This window comes from Cervus elaphus, chromosome 29 (genome assembly GCF_910594005.1).
Source record: "Cervus elaphus chromosome 29, mCerEla1.1, whole genome shotgun sequence".
Classification (NCBI taxonomy): Eukaryota; Metazoa; Chordata; class Mammalia; order Artiodactyla; family Cervidae; genus Cervus; species Cervus elaphus.
In genome coordinates this window covers 39,567,725-39,586,523 of record NC_057843.1, presented here as the reverse complement: position 1 = coordinate 39,586,523, position 18,799 = coordinate 39,567,725, and the positions used below count along the sequence as shown (strand labels likewise).

Below are 18,799 nucleotides of genomic sequence, written 5' to 3'. Positions count from 1 at the left end.
CTGTGTTCCGGAACAGAACACTTAAAAAATCCTAAAATTCTAAAACCTCATTATAAAGCTGTATCAGTCAAATTAGAACCCTAATTTGAGAGTTTATTTATTTAACAGTTAACTGATTTGTAGTATTTAAATATTCAGGCACATGATGAGTGAACTTCCATGTGTATTCTTGCATCCGTTAGTGTTAAGGGTGGGCCTGGTTTCTACACCCTGTTTCCACTGATGGTTCACCAGTTTTAATCTTCATTATAATCCATCAAGTGTTCCAAATGTACTGACAGCTGCTGCTGCTGCTGCTAAGTCGCTTCAGTCGTGTCCGACTCTGTGCGACCCCACAGACGGCAGCCCACCAGGCTCCCCAGTCCCTGGGATTCTCCAGGCAAGAACACTGGAGTGGGTTGCCATTTCCTTCTCCAGTGCATTAAAGTGAGAGTGAAAGTGAAGTCACTCAGGCGTGTCCGACTCTTAGCGACCCCGCCTACCAGGCTCCTCCATCCAGGGGATTTTCCAGGCAAGAGTGCTGGAGTGGGGTGCCTTCTCCGGTAGTGGCAGCAGTAGCAGCAAAATAGCACTGATAATACCACTCACCGAGTCCTAGCATAGTACCAAGCATTTAGTCTTTACTAAACTCTTTCACACCCTTTGTGTTACTTACAACCCAACTATCTTATTATCTTCGTCTTATCCATGAGTTGAAAGTAAGTGTGTCAAAAGAAGGATTCTAATCAAGGTCTTTCTAAATTAACAGCTCAGGTTCTTCACACTATACTTCCTTTCAGATGATTAAGAGATTTGCCTGGCTTCAAACTGCTCCCTGCTAACCTGCACAGATCTGCCAGATTAATCTCCCTTAAAGATCTCTTTTACCTTAACATTTGATCCAGTTTTTAAAATATACACTGTTGGTTATGCTCTACGCAGTTAAGTTTCAAGTCCTTAGCCTGATTTTTCTTTCAACTCCATCTGCTTCATCATTTCCTAAAATACTCTTCAATTTCTTCACACCAGAATCATACCTTGCCTTTGGTTCCCATGTAAGTCCTTCCCCATATACCTAGACAACACACCTCCCTAAAAACATTTAAGATCCATATCATCATACTTTGTCTCCTTCCTAAAGACTTCTCTGACTACTCAAGGCCAGAATCTTTTCTCATCCCCAATGTTGTATATCCCTGTAATACTAAGAGTCTCTGATCACTCAACAAGTAATTAGCTATGAACTTAGCAGGGTGTCAACTTCAAAGCATATGATGTATCTTCATGTCACTTTATGAAGTTAATTTTTTTGGAAGGCACTATAGGGGAAATTGGTAAAGTGGCTCTAAAGACAAAACCCCCGGCTGATAATCTGCCTTGATCATATATTAGCACAGACTTTGGAATTGAATTTGTAAAGTAATTCATTTATGATTAGCAGACTTTTTGGTCCCAGAGCCCGTCTCGATCTTAAATTTTTCGAGAATACCAAAGAATTTTTGTTTATGTGTATTATACCTAGTTGTGCAGTGGTATATAATTTATCAGCCAACTTTCCTCCCTTCACCCTCAAAAATGCCAAATTTGTGGTTTCAATCATTTCATAATGTAAATATTCCCAATATAGCTAGTTTCAAGTTAGAATTGTGACAACTGAGTAAAGATTTAAGAAGATATGAATAACATTGGCTCTCTCCAGCTATTAAGAGGAGCTTCAGTTCACTACTGGTTATGTCTGTTCATTTATCATATTAGAAAATAAAATGGAAGGAGAAAGTTCAAGACAGTGGCATAGGAAGATCCTACACTCCTCCCATGGATAAACCAAACCTACAGCTACATATGGAATAATTCCCTCTGGGAAAAAAAATAAAAACTAAAAATTCTGCCAGCAAACAGTAAAAGGGCAAACAGTAAAAAAGCCCAGATCACAACAGGGAGCAGAGACAGCCTCACCAAGAACCTCATCCCAGCATGGCAACCTGCAACTGGGAGGGATTTCACAAATCCAGAGCTTTTCCCTCAGTAGGAAGAGGTACATGCCCCATATCAGGCACCCCAACCCTTAGGACATGAAACAAAGAGACAAGCCTCCAAAACATCTGGCTATGAAAACAATGGGGCTCACATCCAAGAGACCCAGAGGACTGTAGGGAGCTGGGATACTTTAAAGGGCTTGAGCTCAGACTCACTCTCTCTGGACACCAGCACAAAAACAGCAGTTTGAAAACTCCTAGACTGGATGTGAATAAGATGCACTCATAGTCTTAAAGCATCTACCAGAAGGACAGAGACCTGATTGGACTCTATGGGGACAGAAAGAGAAAGTTGCTCAGTCGTGTCCAACTCTTTGCAACCCCATGCACTACAGCCTGCCAGGTTCCTCTATTGATGGAATTCTCCAGGTAAGAATGCTGACGTGGGTAGCCATTCCTTTCTCCAGAGGATCTTCCAGACCCAGGGACTGAACCTGGGTCTCCTGCATTGCAGGCAGATTCCTTACTGTCTGAGCCACTGGGAGCTGGTCATTTTTCTGCTCCCTTCTGCCATGAAGGTGCTAGCAGGTCAGGTACGCCCTGACCCTGTACCCTCTCAAGGCCCTGCCAAAAGCGGTGGGCTCACCCAAGTCCTGAGCTCTCCTGCTGTCTCAATGAAGTTGGCAGGCATGGGCAATACACACAGGGAATACTCCTTGCTCACCTATCTGGCTATGGTGGCCAGGGGGCTGGCATTCTTGGGTCCCACAGGACTATTAACAATTGGAAAGATAGCTGTGGCAGGCATCATCCTCAAGGCACCAGAGAGTCAGCAGAATGAAACATATCCTAGATCTGTCAGTGAAAAAGGAGAATTTATTTAGCTTGAGGGGCTATAACTTTAGCTTGAGGGGCAGACTAGGGCTTGCCAAACATATCTAGAGACTACAAAGCTGTCCAGTGAAAACAGGCTGGGAAACACCATCTTTGTGCTATCCCTTGACCTTGCAACAGTTCTCTTCTATCTCCCAGAAAACAGGTTATACACATGACTGAAACCTCGATTTTTGCAAGTGATGCTCAAGACACCTCCAGATTACCAGCAGTGTTTATGATTGCAATCCCACAGGACTGTATATATTTGCATTCTTAAAAAGCTGTCTGAAGGTCTACCTTCTCGTCAGCTTGAAGATAGCTGCTGACTGAGCTACTTCCCTTTGGAACACTGATAGGTTATGGGCACAGCCTCAACAACTGGGAACTATCAGGAATAACTCAGGCTGCTTGGACAACCACAAGGGTTCAACAGACAACCAAGACCTACAGTGAGGCTGAAAGATACTGTTCATCTCCAAACACAATGCCATTCCTTCAAGATTGGGAAGGCAGTTGTTTCACCTAATATATAGAAACAAACAGAGTCAAGCAAAATGAAGACAGAGAAGAACAAGTCCGAAAAGGAAGAAAAACAAAAAACTTAACAACAACAAAAAGCTCAGTGAAACAGAGATAGTAATTTGTTTGAAAAAGCATAAAAGTTAAATGTAAATAAGCTAACTGCTCCAATCAAAAGATACGGCGTGGCTGAACGGATACATAAACAAAACACATCTATATACTACCTACAAGAGACTCACTTCAGATACAAAAAAACACACACAAAGAAAGTCAAGGGATGGAAAAAGATATAGAATGCCAACAGAAACCAAAAGAAAGCTAGGGCATCTATACTTCTATCAGAAAAAAAAAGAAAATAGGCTGTAAAACATCTACTACAATAAAAGAAGGGCATTACATAATGATACAGGATCCCTGATGGCTCAGACAGTAAAGAACTTGCCTGCAATGTAGGAGACAAACATATGATCCCTGGATCAGAAAGATTCCCTGGAGAGGGAATGGTAACCCGCTCCAGTATTCCTGCCTGGGAAATCCCATGGACAGAGGAGTCCGGTGGGCTACAGTCCACGGGATCACAAAGAGTTGGACAAGACTGAGCGACTAACACACACACACACATATAATGATAAAGGGGTCAATCTAAAGAGAAGACAATAGTATTTGTAAATATACATGCACCCAACATAAGAGCACCACAGATATTAACACACCTAAAGGGAGAAAGTGATAGAAATACAATAATATTGCAGAACTTTAATAACCCACTTACATAAATGAATAGCTCATCTACATGTTACGAGAAAACTGAAAAACTCATAAATGTGTGAAGATTAAACAATATGCAATTAAACAACCAATGGGTTGTTTAATCAACAACCCATTGAAATCAAAAGAAAAATAAAAAAATACTGATACACAATGTACCAAAATATATGGATGCAGCAAAAGCAGTTCTAAGAAGAATGTATAGTCATACAAGTCTACCTCAAGAAAAAAGAAAATCCTCAACCTATCTAACTTTATACCTAAAAGAACTAGGCTTCACTGGTGGCTCATATGGTAAAAGAATCTGCCTGCAATGCAGGAGACTCAGGTTCCACCCTGCATTGGGAAGTTCCCCTGGAGAAGGGAATGGCAACCCACTCCAGTATTCTTGCCTAGAGAATTCCATGGACATAGGAGCCTGGCGGGCTACAGTCCATGGCGCAAAGCATCGGACATAACTAAGTAACTAACACTTTTCACTTTTCAAAGGAACTAGAAAAGAAGAACAAAGCCCAAAGTAAGTTGAAAGAAGGTAATAAAAATGACCAGAGCAGAAAAAGAGACTAAAATGGCAACAGAGGTCAATGAACCTAAAAACCCATTCTTTGACAAAATAACCAAAACTGACAAACTGTTAGCTGAATTCACCACTCTCACCACTTTTATTTAACGTAGTATTAGAAGTCCTAGTGAGAGCAATTAAGCAAGAAAAAAAGTAAACAAAAGGCATCCAAACTGAAAAGGAACAAGTAAAACTGTCACTATTTGAGGACAGAGTGTATATGTAAGTCAGACAGAGAAAGAGACATACTGTACGATCTTATATATGGAATCTAAAAAACAACACAAATGAACAAGCCAAATTCATAAAAAAAAAAAAAAACAGCACAGACAGCTGCCAAAGTAGGGGGCGGGGATTGGAGGTGGGCAAATGGGTGACCTGCTAAAGAGGCACTAACTTGCAAATAAAAAATGTTAAGGGAATGTAATATACAAATGGTGACTATAGTCTATAATAATACTGTAGTGTATATTTGAAAGTTGCCGAGGGAGTAAATCTTAAAAGTGCTCATCACAAGAAAAAGAAATGTTGTAATTTTGTATGGGATGGTTGGTAACCAGACTTCCTGTCATGATCATTTTAAAGTGTATAAAAATAACAAATTATTATGTTGGACACCTAAAAATACATGAATAAAAAAAGAGTAATAGTAAAACCATTGCATCTTATAAGTCACAATTTTATGAAATAAATGTAATTTTCTGAGGGAAAAAAACAATTTTATGAGAAGAGTAGCACTGTTTTTTGTATTGTTCAGTCCCTAAGTCATGTCCAACTCTGCAACCCCATGAACTGCAGCACATCAGGCTTCCCTGTCCTTCATTATCTCCCAGAGATTGCTCATACTCATGTCCATTGAGTTGGTGATGCCATTCAACCAGCTCATCCGCTGTCGCCCCTTTCTCCTCTTGCTGTCAATCCTTCCTATTATCAGGGTCTTTTCCAATGAGTTGGCTCTTTGTATCAGGTGGCCAAAGTACTGCAGCTTCAGCTTCAGCATCAGTCCTTCCAATGAATATTCAGGACTGATTTCCTTTAGGATTGACTGGTTTGATCTTCTTGCTGACCAAGGTACTCTCAAGAGTCTTCTCCAGCACCACAGTTTGAAAGCATCAATTCTTCAGCACTCAGCCTTCTTTATGGTCTAACTCTCACATCTATACATGACTACTGGAAAAACCACAGCTTTGACTATATGTACGTTTGTCAGCAAAGTGATGTCTCTGCTTTTTAACACGCTTTCTAGTTTTGTCATAGCTTTTCTTCCAAGGATCAAGCATCTTTTAATTTTGTGGCTGCAATCACTGTCCACCGTGATTTTGGAGCCCAAGAAAATAAAATCTGTCACTGTTTCCACTTTTCTCCCATCTATTTCCCATGAAGTGTTGGGACCAGACGCCATGATCTTTGTTTTTTGAATGTTGAGTTTTAAGCCAGCCTTTTCCCTCTCCTCTTTTACCTTCGTCAAGAGGCTCTTTAGAGACAGATAAATGTTGCATACTAACACATATGTACAGAATCTAGAAAGATGGTATAGATGAAATTACTCGCAGGGCAGCAATGGACACACAGACATAGAAAACAGACTTATGGAAAAACACTTATGGTTGGGGAGACGGGAGGAAAGAGAGGGTGAGATGTATGGAGAAAGTAACATGGAAACTTACATTACCATATGTAAAATAGATAGCCAATGGGAATCTGCTGTATGGCTCAGGGAACTCAAGCAGGCGCTCTGTAGCAACCTAGAGGGTGGGATGGGGAGAGAGATGGGAGGGAGGTTCAAGAGGGAGGGGGCATATGTATCCCTACGGCTGATTCATGTTGATGTTTGGCAGAAACCAACATAATTCTGTAAAGCGATTATCCGTCAATTTAAAAATAAATAAATTTTAAAAATAAAAAATTAAGAGTTTACAAAAAAAAAAAAAAGGCTCTTTTAGTTCCTTTTTGCTTTCTGCCATTAAAGTGGTATCATCTGCCTATCTGAGGTTGTTGATATTTCTCCTGGCAATCTTGATTCCGGCTTGCGAGTCATGCAGCCTGCCATTTCGCATGCTGTACTCTGCATTAAAGTTAAATAAGCAGGGTGACAGTATTCAGCTTTGACATACTCCTTTCCCAATTTTGAACTAGTCCATTGTTCTATGCCCGGTTCTGTTACTTCTTGCCCTGCATACGACCTTCTCAGGAGACAGGTTGATAGGCATCATTTTACAGTTTCATAAACTTCTTTAATATATTAATAGAAAACAACTGGCTTCTCAGGTCTACTTTTACACACAACTTGATGTTTTGATTGAAATATATAAAATACACGCAGCCTCACATAGGTATTTAGTTGAAAAGGAAAGACCTCCTGGGGCTGGTCTGCAGCCTCCCACCCCCGCCCCAGGGTCCTCCATTCATACTTTGAGCAGCATTCACATGCAGTATACATTTTATATAGAAGACTCTGGTGTGAAAAGACCTCACCAATAGTGAGAGTTTGGACTAGTTTAGTAGTTAAAAGTTTTTCTCACTTAGCAATTATTTAAATATGAAAAACTCTAAGTTTAGTCTGCACTGAGAAGAAAGTTTATGCTATTTCCTGTGTATATTTACATATATATATATATACACACAAGGAAGTTCCCTGGTAGCTCAGACAGTAAAGCATCTGCCTACAATGTGGGAGACCTGGGTTCGATCCCTGGGTCAGGAAGATCCTCTGAAGAAGGAAATGGCAACCCACTCCAGTACTCTTGCCTGGAAAATCCTATGGACGGAGGAGCCTGGTGGGCTACAGTCCATGGGGTCGCAAAGAGTCGGACATGACTGAGTGACTTCACGTACATACACACATATATGCAAATATACTTCCCAATTCAACAACTCAAAGTACAAAGAATATCAAGGAAGATATAACTATAAAGTAAAAACTTCATTTTCAAGAGAAAAAAAATTTACACAGAGAATATTTATGAAGCTCACAAATGAATCTTCACTGAGTTGGCCATAATCTTCAGTTAAGCATAAAAGGTACAATTATCCTCTACGTTTTCACAAGTGATCAATGGCACCATATGTACAAAATGACAAATCAGAGTTACATATTCATTGATGTAAAAAAATAGCTTGAGAACATAATTATATTTTGGTTAACTTAAATTTTATATTTCCCAATTTAATGTTTTAAGGAATATTTACTTCTTCAAAATGATACTGTTAAACGTTTAACAGTATGGGCACATAAATCATTGCTGCTGTTTAGTTGCTAAGTCCCGTTTGACTCTTTGCCAAGTCCATGGACTGTAGCCCGCCAGGTTCCTCCATCCACGGGATTTCCCAGGCAAGAATACTGGAATGGGCAGCCACTTCCTTCTCCACACCTTCCCGACCCAAGGGCAGAAGCCAGGCATCCTGTACTTGCAGGTGTACTCTCTACCACTGAGACGCCTGGGAAGCTCATCCATAAGGCATACTCAACCTAAAATTTACAGAACTACAGGCAATAGCCAGTAGTTTTATCTGAAAAACTGTATATTCTTAACAGTAAGTGCTATTTTCCCTTGGCTCTAAGTATCACTGTAGCCTGGTATTTCTTTCCCTTTTACAATATCAAGGCAAAGTTAGGTATGTTCCTTACCTCCTCCTCTACTTAAGCTTTGGCTAGAATTACCCGCTTCAAAGAAATAGGAGAGTTATTGCCTAAACCAGTTTAATCCCACTAGCTACTTCAAACTGCTACATTTCAAACCACTTCTATTCTTTTGCAAATATTATCTATTCATTAAATTAAATGCCTTTATGATCCCTTCAGCAACAACAGTATATATTAAAATTTAAACTATATTTTGTAAATCAAGTGTAAGTATATTGAACATTTTTTCGAGGGTAGGCCAAAAAGTACCACAGGTAATCAGATTTTTATGGGACTCTACTGTTGCTTTATTTCTTAGCAGAAGTTACTGATAACTCATTTTCAGTTTTCCTTTATCATTAGTATTAGGTGCTAACACAAGGCTGGGCAGTTTACTTACTTCTGCTCCTACTTTTTACATGGGAGAAAAAATGGAGAGAAGTCAAACGTTTAAATAATATAAGAATCACCATACATACTTACTAAAATAAACTTGCTTTATTCTTTAAATTCTACCCTATGTTAGAGTAATTAGTATTTTATCTGACCAGTGTATATTTTTCTTATCAATTACTGTCCTATAATCTTTAAAGATCCTATCCCAATATTTGAATCTGTGAACAAGAGGGATTACTATAAACTGTTTATTCTAACAAATTCCTAATACTGAAAATGACATAAAATATACATACATAATATTCCTCTTGGAAAACCATTATTTTCTGATTATATGTTTCACGTTACTACCTGTTTTCAGCTGCCACCCTCTCTAGCAAAACCCTCTTCAAATCCTACCACAAGGAGTCAGCTAGAAAGGTAATGACCATACTTATGGTCATGTAATGTCATAGTCATAGTAATGACCATACTCAGACCATACCAGTCTGAGTGCCAATACAGACTCTCACGCTAACTTTTCTATAGACACATCTTGCTTTATCATTCACCTTATGTTCACGTTATAATGCAACTGTATATGCAAAATCTTCATGTTTACATTAAAAATCTGGGCTTAAAATAGCTGAAGAATTTAAAAATAATTAGTCATCAAATGATAAGCCAGGAATTGAACTCAGGTCTATTTTACTTTTCAAAAGGCTAGGACTCACATCTTCCTCTAACAATTTTGCAAGCTGACAAAGCTCATGTAACATGCATCAGATATTTTTATTTTCTTCAGCTAAAGACATAAGTAGCCATGGATATTTGTGTAAGTGAAATTCACGTGTCTCACATAGCATACTTTGGGTCTCTGTGGAAACTTTACAGATCCATGCAAGTACTCCAACAGACTTCTATTAATATTGGGACAATCCCAACAAAAATCTATATTCAAGATTAGTTGAAGGAGGTAATCATTCCAGAAGTCTGCTTCATACTAATCATGTTTGTGTCTTCAAGAGTGAGCTGTGATTTCATACTCATAGGTTGAACTACAGTTCATACCCATGCCTCATGATGTGGAAGAGGACAAAGTCGTTAACTATTAGAATGTGCGGCAGGTCAGCCTACCGAACAGCTCAACTACAATTCAGAATAAGGCATGACTTCTATATAGTGGTATGCAGTCACTACGTAAAATAAAGACAGTAACACTTCAGAAATATCACTGACTGTAAAAAAGAGCCACATAATAAATTTATTCCCTAGAAAAGCAGACAACTCAATGTTGTACAGTGATGCCTATATTCAAGTACTAAACTTACTGTGGCTCTAGTGGATTGCTAATATTTCAGATATTGATACTCTAGTGGTAAAACTTCCAAACAACCTAGTTCTGCTTGGTAAAGGTAGTATTTACACTGAATTTGAATTAGGATACTAATTCACCAGAGAGCAGAAAAAGTTTCTTTGGTGATGCCATGCTGATCCCTGGGTCTATGACACCTCTTAATATCATTCTCTACTAGGAAGCTAGTATAATATTAGATGGGTGTATTAAGATACCTCAATGGGAAAATGCCACTGTGGGTAAGCTATTATTATAGAAATGCACACACACAAAAAAAACATGGCACTTAATCACTGATAAAAATTTCTATCTAAAGAAAGTTGTTAAAAAATAGTTTATACTATTTACCATTTACTCAGTCTATGCCATGAGTTTAAGAGGTTGATTTTACCTTTAGCTAAAGCTGTGTATTTTCTAATCTGTTTAGGGCAGCTGTCATGTAATCAGAATAAGCAGTGCCATTTTAAAAAGGAAGTCTTTTAATGAAATATAATAGGTCACAAATACCTAATTTCTGCTCTTTACTGTAATTGCCAGTATGTACTAAAACTGTCACTTTAACAATCTCTTCCAAATGCTGACACAAAAGATGAACAAATCAGGGTATTAGTATGTATGTATATTTACAGCTTATTGCTGTCAAAGGCTATAGGGTTCCACTCCAACTTCAGCAGCTATATGAGGATCGACTTTTTTTGATGGAGGCATCCTGTTTCAGGTTGTGAATGTATCTGAATTAATCTCTTTTTCATGGCTAGGTAAGCAAATATAGACTAAAAAACACCCAGGAGAAATGTTAACAAAGTTGTAGCACAGTATCACACCTTTAGGAATATCACAGACACTTTTACTCTCACTGTGGAATATGGTACATTTTACTACTTTATTCTTTTTTCTTCAATAGATTCTCTGCTCCATTGGTTGTTGGTTCATAATTACAAAAAACACTGTTTATATGTAGTTCAAATAGTGTGGTTTCTTTGATAATTTTAAAGTTTATCATAAGCATCAGCTTTATATGCTCATCATTTAAATTGCATACATAATATTACAAAGAGTTGCTGAAAAATTAAAACAGAGGATCCCCAAAAGAGAGCACAAATATTGCGATTTTTATTTTTTAACAAGCATTCAATATAACTGTCTTGCTACAGTTTGGTTTTATAAGTCTTTTTAAAAAACACCTCCCTAGAAACTCCTTTACATAATATTCCTTTTACTTTTTTATTTTGAGCATACATTTTTTAAATCAGTAGCTCTTTAAATTTGGTATTATTATTGCTATTTTAATACCAGAAGTACTATGTACAAATAGTAGTAGTTTTATAAGAAGTTTACCCATTTTTTAAAGGCTAAGCTTCCCCAAAATCAAACTAGCCTACTGTGAAAAGAAAACCATGACAACTGTTTGTACCTCTTGCTTTATTATTACATCCGGCCTGGTCACTCTTAGAAATTCAATCTATTACGGTTGCTAGGAGTCTGTTGCTGTGCAACCTAGAAGGGTATGCTGTGCTTTCAGGCTAAGGAGTGCTAATAAACCTGTAGGCTTCCCTCTATGGGTCTGACCAGTGTGTTTAAAGAGCTTAATACTTTTCAAGAGTGATTGGACCACAATTCAAGACACATCCTATTAAAAATAAGTCACACTGAGAGATTTCTAACAAAGGAACAAAATGCTAAACATACACAAATATTCAAAATGAATCCTTAGAATCCCTAACTAATTTGGTAAAACAAATAAAGAACAGATTATGATCTACATTTCAATTATACCACCTAGCATTTCCAAGTTTTTATTTCCACATAGTCTCCTAAAAGGTTATAATGGATACAGATGAACTGAGAAAGTTTCAAGGAAAAAAAAAAGGCAGTATTAAGCATCTTCAACTTTGATTTTAAAAAATGGCATTAGGTAGAATCCAATAGCAGAAAAGTAAATTAAACCTAGGAACCCAGAAGTCATGAAGTCATGAACTAAAAGCAGTCCCCCACCACACACACACACACACACACACACACAAAATCACTGAAAAACTAAAGAAATTCTAAGTTTCATTTTATTATAAAACCAGATTTTTGTTTTTCTTGTCACCCCTTTTGGTAATAATTTTATATTAATTCCAAAATCTATTCTATCCTATCAGATACATATTCTATAACTTTAAAGATTAACACTCAACAAGTTATTGACATAAATTAATTACAACTAGTACTACTTCAATACAAATGCAAACAAAAGAGAAAAAACAGTAGTCTATCAATAAAATACTGCTAAACAAATTATGTGAAACAGAAGTTGAAACGTGGGCGGGGACTTCCACCTTCTTTAAAAGAAGAAACTGTATTGAGGTTTATTTAGTTATGTATGATAGGCATTCTTTCATAAAGTATTTAAAGACAAAAGTAGATGCTGGCCTACTATAAAATACCAAAGACCATCAGGGAAATAAAAACAATACATGATTTTACAATAATCATCTAATCCAAACTTCCCAGGTATATTTTGGCTATGCTAATGTTGCCTGTAATTCCTGAAAGTTAAAAATAAAACTAAAAAAATAAAAACAACATTCATTTTTTACATTCACAGCAACATTTAGCCCTTCTATCTGCTCCAAACTGGGAGCATTGTTTAAAATAATCTGTCAACTGCATCACCTTATTCTTTTTTAAAGAGCCAACAGCACCTGTCCTTCCACTGCTGTTTTTTATTTCTTCTTCTCATTATGTACCATAGGAAGCAGAATAAAGGAAATTAGCTATTTCTCTAAAAGTACCAAGAAACAATAAACAGAGGAATGCAGAACAATTATTCCAAAAACAAAGAATTCAATAACAAGAGAGCCAAAGCAGGCTAAGAGGTGCAAAGGCGGCATTTGAGCAACAAACCAAGGTTGAGGCAGGATGGGTTGGCTGAGAAGATTCAGGGCTGAAAAAGCCTGTAAGGAAAGCCAAGCAGAGTAGAACCAAGCAAAAGGGGAAAATGGGACAGAAAGGATATGAGAGACAAGAATGCAGAAAGAGAACTGAAAGAAAATTTGCAGAAACAAGAGGATTCATTTTATAGCTGAGGGAAAAAAGGGAAAAAACACAAAGATGAAAAATTTTACATTCAATAATTGTATTTCCCTTGACTCACTCTTACTTCTTCTTAAGTCAAGGAACAACACAGAAAAGAAAAGTCCTTAAAAGATGCAGTGATCATCAGTAACAACTATAATGCAAAAAAAAAAAAAAAAAAAGCGATTTTTTAGCTTGAAGATTCAACGTAATTTTACAGTTCAGAACTTTGAAAACTTTCCAGTTCTCATTTAGGATTAGAAAAACTTAATTCTAAAACTAAGAACCTATTAATAATATATGAAAACCTTTCTCAAGTAATGAAAATTGATTTTTTCCAACAAGAACAAAACATTAGAATATACACACTACACACACAGACACACAGCAGTCAATAAAGTCATTAAAGTCAGATTCTACTTAGGAGTATACCAGTCACAGGGCCTGTGGCAGGCAAATGCATTTATTTTAAAGCAATTATTTAATAGTTGGTTAATCACTAGTATATATGACATAACTCTAGAAGAATCTGCTCTGAAAGAATCCAAGTTCTAAACTGTCTTCATTAATATTTAGGACCCTGTCAGGTACTACTGGGCTTCCCTAAGTGGCTCAGATAGTAAAGAATCTGCCTGCAATGCAGGAGACCCGGGTTCAATCCCTGGGCTCAGGAAGATTCCCTGGAGAAGGGAATGGCTACCCACTCCAGTATCCTTGCCTGGAGAATTCCATGGAGAGAGGAGCCTGGAAGGCTACAGACCACAGGGTCGAAAAGAGTTTGACACAACTGAGAGACTTAACACTATAATTTTTCACTTTTCACAGGCAGTGTTAACTAAAAGGCAATGGATAAAATAAAGAATAATAAATTGTTAAATGAGAATGGATATCTTACAGTAGAAGTGTTGTTGAAAAAGAGCTTTCTGGTGTCCATTGAGGTCTTCTGTCTTTCAAGTTATGAAGCCACAAAAAATCATGAAGTGTGGCTTCATTACAAGAAACCAGCTACAGAAATGCAGCTACAGAGAATCACATATTTATCTATGGAATTTGGCCTGTCTTTTGCACATTCAAGTTTGATTGGATTTGCAACACCCTGTCACACTTCATTTCTACATACCAATCCCTCTCTCCCCAAAACCAAAGATCCTCAACAAAAGTTGCTGAATAAACTGAATTCTGAATTTTTAAAAATTTCTTAAGCATTTGTCAAGAATTATAGGCTTTTTAATAAATCACATAACTAGGGTTGGTAGCCAATGACTTAGAGGTTAGAATTCTTTTTAGTTATCATCTTATTAATTATAAAGAGAAAAAAAATCATTATGCGAGCCCCAAATATATGGCCCTTCTTGCTTCTACCAGCTCCTATCTACTGACAGAATACTTCCCAAAATATGTTTTTTCAAAAGTTTTCTGTAATTTATTTAGCCAAGGTCAAAAGGATATTGATGGACAAAGGAAGAGTTTTTAATATTAAGATTTATTAAAGGATTGTGATACAACATCTGATTGGAAGAGTGCTTATCAGTTGAAAACTTGTTTTAAAACCTCAAAAAACTTCTACATTTTAATTACTACTAACCACTTTTATCATTTAAAAACTTGAAAAAATATTGAATTAATGGGAAAAAGGGAACTGGATCAATTGATTTTTGAAATGTATAACAGGATACTGAAAAAAGCATCTTTAAGTACATTCTATAAATCTGAGGGCCAATTTCAGTTGTACCACATTATAAATGCCAAAAATCTCAAAGATACATTTTTCACAATTTTTTCTGTGAAAGCAAATACACAGAAAATCTTTAGAAGAAATAAAAAGGAACCATCTTTGTAAAGAGAAAAATGTTACTTTCTCACAGAGCACTAACGAACTGACTTTGTGGAGTCTAAACTTAATTTGGAAGATAATATTTAATTCCAACTCAAAATCTGAGACAAGAAATATGAAAGTCCACAATTCAAAATCTTAAATGATACTTGTTTGGAAACTAACCTCTATTCTTTTTATGATTTTTTTTCCATCCATCCCTCTATTTCCAGGGGGTGGGGAGATGATGCATCATGGCAAAGCAGAGGAAAGGGTAGTGTGAGCACTGAGCCTGGCTCGGCTGTGCTGGATCTCTTTTCATAGGTAAAAAGTGAGGCCAACAACAATGGGGTCTGTGGGGAGTGAGGAGGAAGGGCTGGAGTAAGATTAACCACAACTTAATAATTAAAGCAGAGAGATGGATACATAGGAATTCATTTCATTATTTCATCATATTTTCTATTTTTGTGTATCTTAACATTTTTCATTAATGAAAAGCTAGGTAGGGGAGAATATGAGGGCAGACTTGCTTTCCAAAGTCTTTCATGCAGCTTACATATTTTTTCATAAACATGGTGATGGTACAAACAAGCAGTGATACTAAATTTGACTTTATTTATTTATATTTTTAATGGCAAAAACAGCAAGTACTCAAGTTCAATAAACTTTGAACTACAGGCTGCTAAAATGTGGGAATATATGACTCACTTCAGACACAAATGCCTGGCCGTATCTTCTAGTATAACCACTTTACCAACCTTCAAGGAGAAAACCAGGATTAGAAATAAACATTACATACAAAGTCACATAAATTCAAACAGAGAAATGTAGTTTATGTGATTAAAACTCCATGACAATTTCCTTAACTTAGATACAACTTCCTTAACTTAAATACATTAAAAACTATGCTTTTATATTATACATTTTGTACCATTTTTGAGTATTCCAATACAGTACAATACCCTCAAATACTGTCAAACTGTATGTACATTTCATAATGAATGACAGGCACAGTGTTGAATATCTGACACTGAATTTGAAATGGAAAATACAATTTTGACATTAGTACACTGAAAATTTTATTCTAAAAATATCAGTATGACAACCTATTTGTCAAAATAACAGAATTCAAGACAATTTCCCCCCATTAGTAACTTTTAACTTTTATTTGTCTAAATAATCTCATTTATCTCTTATAGCATATACAAAATTTTACAAATAAATTCAATTCATAAACCTATGAGAAGTCACAATTAGCATGACTGGATAATGACAGATATCTAACCTATATAAACAAAGAGTTTTCATTTTCATATCTAACACACTGACCATAGAAACCATCATATGCAAAGAGTCTTGGTTCTGTTTAAATTAGCCATATAAGTAAACTGAGAGCATAATCAACAAATAAGCAGTTTGGCTAGAGTAATTTCTATTTATCTATTAACTGTGATTTTTAACTTTTAATACTTCATGCATCAATTCTTTCCATTTTTTAAAATATATATTTTAGTGACAGTTACAGGTGTTTCAGAAGAACCTCTAACCTGTAAGCAGGTAGGGTGAACTTGAAAATCTCCTCTCTCCTCCAAAAAAAAAATAAAAGTTTTTGAGAGAGATTTTTAATCTTCCCAATCTCTTATAGAAACCAGTTTTTAGTCAACAGTTTTAGTCAATACAACTACAAAAGAATATATAAATGAAAAGGGTGTATATTCAGAGAAAAGCATATAAAATGGATAAAAGGCAGCAAAGAGAAAGGAAGAAAGAAAAGTACTATGTAAGAACAGATGTAAACAGATAGGGCTCTTTATTTACAGAAGAAAATACAGCTCTGTAGCTCCTCCTTTACAGAAGGAAGACTAGCATCAATCAAGGCATCAATACATAAAGCCACATTTGAAGAAATAAACAATACTTACCTCTGTAACACTTTGTCACCTTCTCTTTAAGTTTTTCCTAATTTCTCTATTTAAAATTTTCTTCACTCTCATCACCTACCCTCTCTATTCTCCTTTATTTTTTCCCTATAGCATTTATAACCATTTATTATAATATTCATTTATTTTCTCTCTCTCATTGCCAATTGTTCAACTTTAAACTCTTTGAGAGCATAGACCTGATCAATTTTGTTCACTGTTGTATCCTCCACAGAATTCCTCTGCTTGGCCTATATAGTAGGTGCCAATATTTACTCAATAAATAATTGAAAAAAGTAAAAATGAACTTGTACACCTAAACTGATTCTAGAAATTGAAGGAAACCCCTTAAGTCTGAAGACAGGTCAAGATGACTTCATAACTGGTAGGAAATTTACCAAACAAAATCTCAAAAGATGATACAGAATGAACATACATGGTTAAAAAAAGAACTGGATGGATTTATGGATGATAGTTTCATAAAAAATAAACATTCTTCAGGGTAAAGTCTCCATAGTAGACATCAAAGCCAACTGTAACATCCCATAGTGCAACTGTAGTGGAACATCACAAGTGCAACCACAGATCTGACTACTGTAATAATCCACTCTGACACCAAGAGCATTGGTAAAACCTTGGAACTCAAGCCCTAATTTTGCACTTTGTGGACATCTCAGCAGAACAGTGAAGATAGGCAGCAAAAGAAGAAACTAAAGCGTTTGAGAGTATTCAAAGTAGCCACCCAAAAAAAATTGTCCCCCAGGTCTCGCCTATGGTAAGCAGCATTAGAAATTTGCACAGTCTGCAACAATGAGAAAATGGGAAGAAGGTACTGGATTCTACAAGGCACTCTTCAAATTCTGAAACTAAGAAACTAGTCTTGTTAGACACAGGAAATTCCAAGCAAGTCTGAAATTTTATACACACAGACACATGCAAACACACACACACACACACACACACACACACACACACAATGCATATACAGATACAGAGTTAGGTAACAAAATGTCACTTGAAAACATAAGAGGAAAAGACCTTGGTTAAGTCAGCTCAAATCTACTCCCTAATGATGCTAATTTGAAGAAATAACAAAAAACTTATGAAATCATTTCATTCCACTAAATCAATTTAAAGAAAAAAAGGAACTTTAAAAAATCCATTTGGAATACTGTAACTGCATTGCTCAAATGGTCACTATAAAATCAGGGCTAGACAAAATTAGTTCAGTTTCGTTGCTCAGTCGTGTCCAACTCTTTGTGACCCTGTGGACTGCAGCACACCAGGCCTCCCTGTTCATCACCAACTTCCAGAGTTTATTCAAACTCACATCCATTGAGTTGGTGATGCCATCCAACCATCTCAACCTCTGTCGTCCCCTTCTCCTCCCACCTTCAATCTTTCCCAGCATCAGGGTCTTTTCAAATGAGTCAGTTCTTCACATCAGGTGGCCAAAATACTGGAGTTTCAACTTCAACATCAGTCCTTCCAATGAATATTCAGGACTGATTTCCTTCAGAATGGACTGGTTGGATCTCCTTGCAGTCCAAAGGACTCTCAAGAGTCTTCTCCAACACTACAGTGCAAAAGAATCAATTCTGTGGTGCTCAACTTTCTTTAAAGTCCAACTCTCACATCCATACCTGACTACTGGAAAAACCATAGCCTTGACTAGATGGACCTTTGTTGGCAAAGTAACATCTCTGCTTTTTAATATGCTGTCTAGGTTGGTCCTAACTTTTCTTCCAAGGAGCAAGTGTCTTTTAATTTCAAGGCTGCAGTCACCATCTGCTATGATTTTGGAGCCCCAGAAAATAAAGTCTGACACTGTTTTAGCATCTACTTGCCATGAAGTTACGGGACCAGATGCCATGATCTTAGTTTTCTGAATGTTGAACTTTAGGCCAACTTTTTCATTCTCCTCTTTCACTTTCATCAAGAGGCTCTTTAGTTCTTCTTCGCCTTCT

At 36.7% G+C, this 18,799-nt stretch overlaps 1 protein-coding gene across 6 annotated transcripts in view; it reads right to left on the bottom strand.

Moving 5' to 3' along the window:
- Nucleotides 1-18,799, bottom strand: part of RFX3 (regulatory factor X3) — a 311,370-nt gene that overhangs the window by 272,664 nt on the left and 19,907 nt on the right. The window contains exon 1 of one of the 6 annotated variants that reach the window (XM_043890998.1): nucleotides 10,545-13,829. The exons of the other annotated variants lie outside the window; for them this stretch is intronic. The gene's annotated coding sequence lies outside the window, so the exon portion shown is untranslated. Of the gene's footprint in view, nucleotides 1-10,544; nucleotides 13,830-18,799 lie in introns of those variants that run through there. 6 annotated transcript variants of the gene reach the window in all.